The sequence below is a fragment of the Rattus norvegicus genome, chromosome 1, assembly GCF_021556685.1.
Source record: "Rattus norvegicus strain SHRSP/BbbUtx chromosome 1, alternate assembly SHRSP_T2T, whole genome shotgun sequence".
Lineage (NCBI taxonomy): Eukaryota > Metazoa > Chordata > Mammalia > Rodentia > Muridae > Rattus > Rattus norvegicus.
The window spans coordinates 15,111,319-15,122,500 of record NC_141534.1 but is presented as its reverse complement, the minus strand read 5'-3'; the positions used below and the strand labels follow the sequence as shown (position 1 = coordinate 15,122,500).

At 43.3% G+C, this 11,182-nt stretch overlaps 1 long non-coding RNA gene across 2 annotated transcripts in view; it reads left to right on the top strand.

Moving 5' to 3' along the window:
* The window catches only part of LOC147996662 (uncharacterized), an 11,999-nt gene extending 1,924 nt beyond the window's left edge, over positions 1 to 10,075 (top strand). Inside the window, exons 2-3 of one of the 2 annotated variants that reach the window (XR_015654159.1) lie at positions 3,382 to 3,557; positions 6,135 to 10,075. This is a non-coding gene — a long non-coding RNA (uncharacterized LOC147996662). Of the gene's footprint in view, positions 1 to 3,381; positions 3,558 to 4,119; positions 4,936 to 6,134 lie in introns of those variants that run through there. The other variant, XR_015654153.1, reaches the window with a different exon arrangement.
* Positions 10,076 to 11,182: the final 1,107 nt, after the last annotated feature.

Sequence of the window (11,182 nt, the reverse complement as noted above, 5' to 3'; positions counted from 1 at the left end):
TGAGTAGTGTTCGGTTCAATACTAGGTTTCTGGGCTATTTAATTTCTGATTCTTGGTCACCCAAGCAGTATGAGGTATGGGTTCCTTCTTACGGAGTGGGCCTTATGTCATATTAGACGTTGTTGGCTACTCCCACAATTTCTGTGCCACCATTGCCCTGGCATGTTTTTGGGGCAGGACAGATTGTAGGTCAAAGGTTTTGTAACTGGGTTATTGTCACATTTTTCTTTCGATAGCCTGAAGAGAACCTTCCTGCACAAAAAAGACTGGAACGTAGGGGTGAGGGCTCCATGTAGGCACCAGCTCGACTTCTCCAAGTTCAGTGAGTGGTGTGGACATTCTCCTCAGTAGTAGGGCCCAGCTTTCAGTTTGCAGAGAACAACTCTCTTGGTCAACAGCTCAATTAAATACAGCTTAGTCCCTCTACCAGAAACCTTGCCTGGCTACAAGAAACAGTCAGTTGATAACTCTATATCTTCTGTTACTAGGAGTCCTCACTGGGATCACCTTCGTAGATTCCAGGAAATTTCCATTGCACTGGGTTTCCACACCATTCCCAAATGTCCCCCAATTTCAGCCATTTCTAACCACACAAACCCTCTGTCTCCTACCTGATCTCTCCTGCTCCTGTCTTTACCCTCCCTCAGTCCACCTGTAAAATCTATTCTATTTCCCTTTCCTGGGGAGATCCATGTATCTCTCCAGACCTCTCTTTATCTAACCTCTCTCTGCATCTACAGATTATAGCTTGGTTATCACTTAATGATGAAAATCCACTTATAAGTGAATGCATACTATATCTGTCAGAAAGAAAGTTTCCAGCGGGCCAGCCCCACATCACAAAATCAAGGACAAGAGTTTGACTTGGAGATGGGAGCGAATAATTTATCCAACAGTAGAGTAAAATAGATGCTCTCATACTGACTTTGAAAGTATTGGATTAGATTAATGTGTGAAAGACCTTACAGACTGTGCCAAAACATAGCACCACCGAGTAGGGCCATGCAGTCTTACCTCTGTGGTGAATACGGGGTTAATTTTCTGCTTGCAACTTTAATATTCAAAAAACATGGGAAAGAACTTGGCACATCAGAGGGACATCAGAAGGTCAGTGTGGCTGAAGTGCAAGGAGGTCTGGAGAAGTGCCAGCTCACCTGTTGGGACTTCATTCTGAGGTCAACAGGAAGCCATGGCGGGGTTTAAACAATAGAATGCTGTTATCACACCTTGACTTGCACATCAAGGTGGAGGTGCTTAGAAGACCACTGAAGTATTCCCCACGTGTCTCTCCAGAGGGAGATTTTCACGCCACTAGGTAAACTAGGATGCTTAGACAGGGACAAGAGTGAAAATCCTAAATAGGATGAGATTTGAGATTTGGTTTGAAAGTATATTGCAAGATAATATGTCCGACACGACACAGAGTAAGATTTAGAAGAAGAAAGGTCTTAAGGCAAAAAATACATGAAAGTGAAGGAACGAAAAATGATGTTAAAGAGTGAGAGAGATAAGGCCCATCAAAGTGACACAGCACCTAAAAGAACTGCGTTGTAAAAGGGACCTACCTGCTGCACCGGATGACAAGTTCCAAATGTGTCTTGGCTAAAAACTCAAAATTCTACTTGTAACTACTTGAAATAGAGCCGTAGGTGCTCTTTCCCAGGCATCCTTGGGGTGAGCCAATGTCATTTAAATTGTTACAGCTTCTGGGGAGGCTTTATGAGAAGGATCTGGAGGAATACTTATAAAATCTCAAGGCACATGCAAACTAATTCTTTTGTTATAATTATGATATCTAAGAGAAAAAGCAGCCTTCACTAGTGATGATTGGCAGATTTTTAGAGGTGATGGTGACTCAGAAAATGGAAGAGTAAGGATCCGAATCCACTGGGAAATAAGAGCTGAACCATCATGTGAGTTACCTTAACTGGGCAGACGTGATAATTATCTGGAACAATTGACCCAACCTCAGGCTGCAATAATTCCACGTGGCTATCGACATTCCGCAGAGACACCGAATTAGTGCTCCATGCTTTCATTTATCTTGTGGATGTTATCGTGGGCATCATAAGAGAAATCTTATATCAGGTAGATCGAAACACAATGATTGGCAGACCTCCAACTGCCTTCACTCTAGAGTGTAAACCGACAAAGAAAAACTGTGCTTGTCAAAGAAAAATGAGATCTTCTCATTTGATTTTAGAAAGCCCCCTGATATTAGTACTGACACATGAAGTTATTAAATCCTACTAAGAAGGGGTTTTTAATATAGAAACTGTCACTCATTCAACTTGATCCATAGAATGAGGGGTTTCGAACGCTCCATTTTCAATATCTAGGATCAGTCTGAGTTTCCTGTCCTGTGACAATCCTAGCTGATGATGTCTTCAGATGAATATGGGGCTCCAGGAGGGTCACTGATGACACGTCAAATGTGTTGATGGAGACACCGATGAGCAAGCAGTTCAGGAGACCTTCTCATTGTGTTTGAATTCCCCTCTGTTGCCACAAAATTTCTAGTGACACTGTCTTAACATGGCATCAATGCCTGAGCCTTGTTTTTATAACAACCACATTTGGGCAATGGTCTACTCATTCTTAGGGAAGGAATGAGTTCATGTTTACAGTGGGCTTAGGATATGCTACCTAAGTGTGAGGACCTCAGACCTGGATGACGTGACAAGAGGTGGTGTTTGTTTGGATTTCAGCTCTTCATAATGAACCACAGGAGGATGTGGGTAACTTGATAAGCGGGGTGTCCTATGAGCAAATGCTTTTCCCTTTGTATTTATGAGACTATTCTAGGACCTGTAACAAAGAACATGAAGAAACATAACATGCAAAGGAAGAGGCAATAGCTATGTGTGTGTGTGTGTGTGTGTGTGTGTGTGTGTGTGTGTGTGTGTATGTGTGTATGTGTATGAATATATATGTATATATGTTGGGGTTTTTTTTTTTTTTTGCTATCATTTTAAACTCGGCTAGTGTGTGACATCTGCTTTGAGATACCTATAATTCTTGAATTCACTTGGCTGAAACAAGGGCATTGTGTGTAAAAGGATAGCCTGGGCTACCCATTGAGACACTGTGTCAAACAAACGAAAGACTCCTACTAATAAAACATTACTTCCAGCTGACGGGAAGGCACTAAATAATAGCACGTATTTCAGTCTAATTTCACATTTGTAAAGAAACTATCTTATGCAAGACAGTTCACTCTTTACTTGTAGAAGAGTGTAAAATCTGTGAAATAGGACTGCTTCTGTTGAAGTCTCTTCTAGCCTTTCACAGGAGAAGAATGTCACTGAGAAAGCAAATGGACCCAGCTGGGAGGTGGTGGCACTGAATGTCACAAAAGCTAAAACTTTTTTTTCTGGCCAGGGATTCTAAATTATATCTCCATATTTACAACCCAACAAACCTTTTAAAGTCCTAACGATGTTCCAGAAATTAAGAAGCCTCTTGGGACATACACAGGAGCACAGATCTCACAGTGGAAACAGCTTGGCTCTCTATCCAATCGTGGGGAAACTACCTAGTTGACTGTGGAAAGCAGGGTAAGTATGTCCTCATCGCAACGTTCCATAACTTAGCATTTCCCTAGAAAGGCAGAGTGACCATTCATCTCCACCTTACAAAGCACATAGGGAGTCCTTGGAGTTGTTCTTTCCTACCAGGCTAAGTTGAGGAAGCTTTCTGCATCAAGAAATAGAACAATCGACCAACAGCGACTTGTTTCTCAGGGTCTTAGGCTCCCCTTCTGACCCATGTAATCATTTGCAAGAGTGAGCGTAGGATTCTGCACTATTGGTAATGCCAACCGTGAGTGTTAGAATTTAACCCAGGTTTATTCTGATAGGTGGTGATGATTCTACGCTATACACAGTGCCCTCTAAAGAACTGGGGCACTGGCAGTCAATTATGCATGCATTATGGTAATAAACATATTTTAAACATCAACTAATCAGGAAATACCGTTCTGGCTCCCATCAACTTGAAGGTTTCTAAAGGTTTAAAGTCCAGGCTCTACTGGAAATGTGCTTAATTGTCTGCTACAAGCCTGCTTACTCATTTTTATTTTCTTAGCCTTCGCTTCCTTCCGTTTTCTTAAAATGTCAGGAAGAAGATGAGAAGTCGCTCAGAGAAGGAGCTAATTATAGCATATACGCATTCTGGAGAAGGCAGGAAGAAGAGGAAGCCACATGACAACAACTTTGAAAAGAGCTAGACAGGAGATGGGAGTGCAGACACTGCCCAGAGACATGGTGGGGCACTGCCCAGACACCGTGTCTTATAATTGCTTTACTTGGGGACCATCTACTTACACACTATTTTAAGAGTTCGCCCCAACTGGCCCTCTTCATCTTAGCTTCTAGAAAACAAGCAAGTCAGAACAAAAGACCTTCAGGAACCTTCCAATTGCTTCCTATGTTTTGGCTTCTCATAACTCCTTTAAAACACTCTTTTAACTTAATGCTGGGAATTCCAAACATATAGAATGATATACATTCTTTCTTTTGTGGCACTGAGACCACTGTTGTTACTTGTCCCCCTTCTAAGCTGGATTTTCCTTTCATGCAGGAACATTTTCAAGTAGAAATTACCCTGTCCTGGTGCTTTTGACCCTGCCTCTTCCTGTATGAACAGTTAGTCCATGTTGCCCAGGACTTAGGCCAATTAGCTATGAGTTAAACAGAGATGAGTGAAGCTTGGACCTTATCCTTAAAATCTCATCTAGCTAGGGGCTGGTGGTCAACTCTGGACATAGACTTGTAATGTAATTCTGCCTTCTCTCTCTGCCAGCTTTGGCAAGTAATTTCAACTAGTCAGAGTTCCTAGATTTCCCTGCACAAATGCTACGGTTCACATATCTGTTTCACAGGTGGAATCAATGAAATTCTAAAGTACAAGTCTGATAAAAAAAATTATCAGTACATTTATCTGTGTGATTATTGCCGAGGGTGGTATTCACTACTGTCCCACAGGTGTAACAAAATACCTGACTGAAGTATCTTAAGAAAAAGAGGGTTTGAGTCTACATGATGGTGGAGAAGGCCTGGTTCAGGAATGTGGTGTGGCTGGGTCACATTGTATACACAGTCGGGAACTGGTGATGGAGTGTGGTGTGGTTGGTCATACAGCATCCACAGTCAGGAACTGGCGAGATGAATGCCGACACTCAGTTTAGGAGTTTTCCTCCTTTTTTATCCAGTCTAGAATCCTAGTCCATGAGATGGTATTGCCTGCTCAGGGTGGATTTTCCCTCCCTAGTTTCCCCTCTTTGAAAACACCCTCGGGGACATGCTTTGGAGAAATTTGTCTTTAAGGGGATGCTGAACCCAGTCAAGCCGACAATAAAAAGTCACCTCCCTAAGGGTTTCGTTTAGTTTGGAAGACTTTCCCTTCTAAACTCCCCTCTTTACTTTTATTTTCTATTACACCGGGTCACTAGAGGTCACTGCTTTGGTGTTTGTTTTTTGAAGGTAATGGGGAGGTATTTTGGCATCCGAGCGTATACGGGGTCTGACCATAACCTGGCTTGCAGATGCATAGGGACACTGACAGTGATGTCCGCCTTATATTTCATCTGCTTGGCGCTATCTTCACACTTCCAATCTTTCTGAATCATTCAGTGCAGAAGAAAGGCACAATTACACATCCGATACTCAGTGTCAAGGCATTCTCTCTATAAATATTTATTCTGAAGTTTTGGGATGTCAGGCTCTGAGAGGGAAATAAAAGAGGTAGGTAGGACAGCCACAGCCTATGACGTCATGTGAATGAGGCAGACGGCAAGTGCGTTCACAAGGCACAACTGAGAGCTCTGGGAACGAGTGGGCTTGGATTTGGCTTGGTCTCTGAGGCAACACCTACCACAGTGGGAATCTTGTGTGCAGCATGGTGACTCACAGCTGTCCATACTTCGTCCAAACCCAAGTGAAATGAACAACTGAAATGTTTTAAATGTCAGAAAGGGAATACAGAGTGGAAGACTGAAGTCCCTTCATGTAGTTAGCTTTAAATGGAGACTTCGAAAATCATGTGAGCTGTGAGGTAACCTTAACGTTTTCAAACTATTTTCTGGCCAGGAATGCCAGTGCACTGAAAATGGATTGTTTTTCTCTGTGTCCTAGTTTGAGAATGACAATGGAGAGTGAAGTATGAATTTGGACTTAATGTGGTAGGTCTGGAAGACACCAACTCTACCAACTGTATCAAATGGCTGGAGGTCTGAATTTCCATAGCTGCCAGAGATCATCAGATCACTATGAAACTGGCAGGCTATACAGGCCTGTCAGTGAGTTCTTGTCAAAGAAGAGACAGCTACGTGCGTAGCCATCTGTCCTGGATCATGTCTGGTACCAACCTCTGCGATTCAGAAGGTGTCGACTCACAGCTCAGCAGGCCAACAGGTTGAAGGCTGAGGCCTGGCCTTAGATCCATCCTACAACAGGAGTGATCTGTCTGCAAGGTTAGGGCCCAGCTAAGCTCCAGGTTCAGCCCCTTGTTCCCAGCTTACCCTGAATTACATCATACTGACTGTACCGTAACCAAAGAGAGCTAAGGAGAGGGTATGGAAGAACTTGGAAAACGATGGGAGAGGCTAAAGATGAGCTTAGTCACCACTCCTGGGTCAGTTTCAGTGCTGTGGAGAGGGGTATAGTGTAGACCTAGTAGCTTATGGACAACCCCAAGGCCAGAAGAAGGCAAAGGCTTGGGCTACCTCTATGCTTCTTGACTGATTGTTTAGCAACCACAGCCTACTGAGCAAGCACTGAAGAGATTGGCCAAGCATGTTTATGAAAGGCAGTACATCTAGGGTTTGTGTTTCTGGTAAAAAAAGGTGGAGGCACTTCTGAGGAAAACTGTAACATGATCACTTCAAGCTTTTAGAGAAAATACACTTTCACTTTTACCAATTAATGTTCTACCTCTCCCTTTCTAATTGAGCCTTTCCTTCCCCATCTGGGACAACACAACGAATTTGCCAGCTCTTTGTAGTTACTGGGAAAGGAAGTGGGTGGCTTCTGGGTCATTTGTGAAGTGCAGCTGTACATTCAGAGGAGGCTCCACCCAGCCGAGTCAGCCAGCTGATAGCTCAAGAACGAAACCACATCACCAAGACATGACAGGGGCCGTTTGCCAGCCTGGCCTCCACTACCTGCTCTGCTGTTCTGATTTACAAACACTAAAGCAAAGGCCTGTTCTCCTCATCCATGTTTCTACCCAGAACAAGAGGGCTGCACTTCACGGTGCTGAGGAACGGGAATGTTAGCATCACATAAGAGGACGAGAAATTCCTCTCCACCTCCATGTGCTCAGATACCCACGGGAGACTCTCCATTCCTGTTTCTCATCAACTCCTCTTCTTACCCCGTGATATTTGAGTCCATCCCTCCCACTTCCTCCAAGTCTTCTATGAGAGACTCGGTGTGTTTCACTTGAGAACACTAGTTTTGGGGTTCAGGTGGATCTACTTCTTCTGCGTATACCCCACTAATTACCCCCCTTACCTTCCACTCATATTTAAATTGTGAGAAGACTGCCTACTTTTTTCTGTTGTGTGTCAGCAGCACTGTGAGCACAGCGGAATGGAGTAGGCTCCCCTCAAATGGTCCAAGAATAACCTAGGAAGGGAATAAACCCATCCAACAGTACAAAACAAGGCATCAGTCGTGAACTAGTATGCTTCTTCAGTTCACTAAGTGTTAGTACTGAGAGTCTAGCATTTAGGACACCATGAACATGAGTAGTTGTTATTCCGGGCATTCAGTTGCCTGGTAGTGAGCAAGGAAGTGTGCAATGCAGCTTTCTAGAGATGCAGAGTGAACTAATGGGGAAATTTCTCTGTCTCTTTCAGTCTCTGTCTCTCTCTGTCTGTCTTTGTCTCTCTCTGTCTCTTTCTATCTCTCTGTCTCTGTCTCTATCTCTCTGTCTCTATCTCTCTGTCTCTGTCTCTATCTCTCTGTCTCTATCTCTCTGTCTCTGTCTCTATCTCTATCTCTCTGTCTCTGTCTGTCTCTGTCTCTCTCTAGCTCTCTCTCTGTCTCTCTCTGTCTCTCTCTGTCTCTTTCTATCTCTCTGTCTCTGTCTCTATCTCTCTGTCTCTCTGTCTCTCTCTGTCTCTGTCTCTATCTCTCTGTCTCTCTGTCTCTGTCTGTCTCTGTCTCTCTCTGTCTCTCTCTGTCTCTGTCTCTGTCTCTGTCTCTCTCTCTGTCTCTGTCTCTGTCTCTCTGTCACACACACACACACACACACACACACACACACACACCATTTTTTAAAAGGAATTGCTCCACCATGCAAGTCAAAATCTGCAGGACCACGGTAGGGGGATAACTTAGTCAGCAAACTGTGTGTGTGCAACAGCATGAGGATCTGAGTTCGATCCCCAGAACCCACATAACAAAACAAGGCAGGGAAGCAGAGGATTTGCTAAGCTGTACTGTGGAAGAGTATCCAGGTAGGTGCCCTGGGGCTCACTGTCAGCTAGCCTAACCTAGTTAGTGTGCTTGAGGGAGTCTGAGCAACAGTAGTGAAATTAACCTCTGGCCTCCTCATGTATAAGCGTTTGCAGACCCATAAACAAGCACACCCATGAACAGAGAGACAGAGAGATATATACACCAAACTATTTTTAAGAATTTAAAATTCTGTAGAACAAACTAGCAGACTAGACGCCCACGCAGAAGAATTGGCATTGCCGCTCTCCTGGGTGTGAAGAAAGTCAGGGTTTTCTCTCTAGGCTTTAAGGACTCAGGTGTATTTTGGATGTGGATCTGTTTCATTCAGTTTACTGATTTAAATGTTAGTCATATTTAAAAAGACATAGTCATAGAAAAACCCAGACTGCCCTGGCCTAACCTCTGAGCAGCACAGCCTACAGAAGGTTATGCATGACCACGATCACACAGACCTGTAGGCAGATGGTGACGGCTGAATGTCATCGTCATTCAGATGACAGATGAGTGAATATCTATGTACGTTGTCTGTCTTCAGGGTGAGCTGGGACTATCACGAGAAGATCCTCCGTAAGCTTTGACCATCCAGCTCACATCTGTTAATGGCTCTCTGCAGATGCCGGGAACTCAAGTGGGCATACCCACAGGGATGTTGATCTCACATGGACCTGAGAGTATTGGTATCACGTTTGAAAACTGAAAAACAAAACAAAAGATCTGACCAACTTGTATGAGGCGGTTCCACAGCTAATGAGTAACAGAAGTCAAATTCTAGTACAGGCCATTTTGCTGCAACCATTTTTATGTCCTTTTCACTACACTGTGGTATCTTTTTAAAATATGTTTAGCTTGAAGTTTTAGTTTGAAAAAATTAAAAAGCATTCACTTAACTGCTAATTCTATGATATCCTTCAACACTCTCTTCACTCAGTTCTGGTGCTGTGGTAAAACGCCATGACCAAAGCAATTTAGAGAAGGGAGAGTTTATTATGGGTCAACGGTTCTAGACGTTTATCATCACCAATGCAGGGAGCATGGCAGCAGGCACACACAGCACGGAGAAGTAGGGAGATCAAATCTACATCTACACACAGGAAGCAAGAGAGCTAACTTGAAATCATAGAAGTCTTTTGAAACCTCAAAGTGACATACTTCCAAATAGCTCTCGACTGGGGACCAAGTATCCAAATAGGTTACTTGCATGGGAGACATCTCATCTAAACCACCAAAGATACTATAGGTTAACTTTCTGCTGCTTCTACCTCCTAGATACTTACTATAGACAATGGTACCTAATGTCATGAATGTGATGGTTGGCTATGGCTTGTCTCCTTAGTGCATGTGCTGGAATTTTGGTCACTCACACAGCGGTATCCCAAGTGTTTAGAATTTTTAGTGAGGTCTGATGGGAAGTGATTGGGTCATGAGTGCCCTTATTCCTGTGGATTACTGGGTTACTGTTGGTGTCATGACATGGGTTAAGCCTCTCCCTCTCTCTCCTGTCCTTTGCTATGACACAGCTAGGGAATGGACCTCATTAATCACCAATGTCATACTATTTGGACTTTCCAGCCTCCTGAATCGTCATCCAAATAAACTTTTCTTTGTAAAGTAGCCTGCCAGTGGTACTTTGTTGAAACAGCACAAAATAGACTAAGGCAGTTAGATTTTTCTCATTAAGAATTCCCTTCTACCACACACACACACACACACACACACACACACACACACACACCAAGTTAAGAGTGACCCATTTCCTATTAGCTCTGCAGCTTGGGAGAACCATGATGCCAAGTTGATACCTTGAAGAGGAAGATCCTCATATGTCATTATTATGACTGAATTTGTCAATAAAATTAAAAGGCCTCTTACATCCCAGGCCAGACATAGAACACACAGACACAAGTCTTTCTTGACAAACAGGGCAGGATTGTTGGCACTCTAGAGATCTGCTAACTGTCTCTGCTCACCATATATATAGCATTCTCTATACAGAATATTCTTCTTCAACACACTCAATTTAAATAGGTCACATGGGAAATGTGCAAGTAAAAGCTGTATCGTATGTGGAGTGCCAGCTTTACCAAAAGCTGCATGATACGACTGTGGGAATTCAGTAACTGTTTACTGACAGCTTGCCTACGGTTGCCACTTTACAGGATGCAAAATGAATAAAATGAATAGCAAATGATGTGTGTCATTGGCTGCCTCAAGGACACAGGGAAGAGGAAAGAGGTAGTATTTATGACACAGTTATTACACTGTCATTAATTCTATCTTGTTCTCATAGCTAAGTTCTCATAACTAAGTTCTCATAACTTAGCTCTCATACACCCCTCCAGGCAGAGAGTCTTTCCTAAAACAGGGAGGAAAGCCTATCTCAGCAGAAACTCAGTTTACATTGCCCAAGGTTACGTGACTGACAAACACTAGGAAGTCAACCGAGATTTCTTTCTAAATATAAATCCCCACCCGAAGTTTTATAGTAGATCTCACTAAAACCACTCTAGGTCATGTTAGAATACAGCTCTGAGAATGGATCCGGTAAGGTGGGAGAAGTCTCTGCTGTTACCTTGAGACAGACTGTAAGAGGAACAGTTGATATTTTCCAGGTACAGAAGCAGAGAGTTTTCAACAAAAAGGGCAGAATAGAGCAGAATCCAGAAGGGAAGGCATGAGGGACGCAGAGGAGAAACTGAACCAGCTTTCAAAGACTGTGA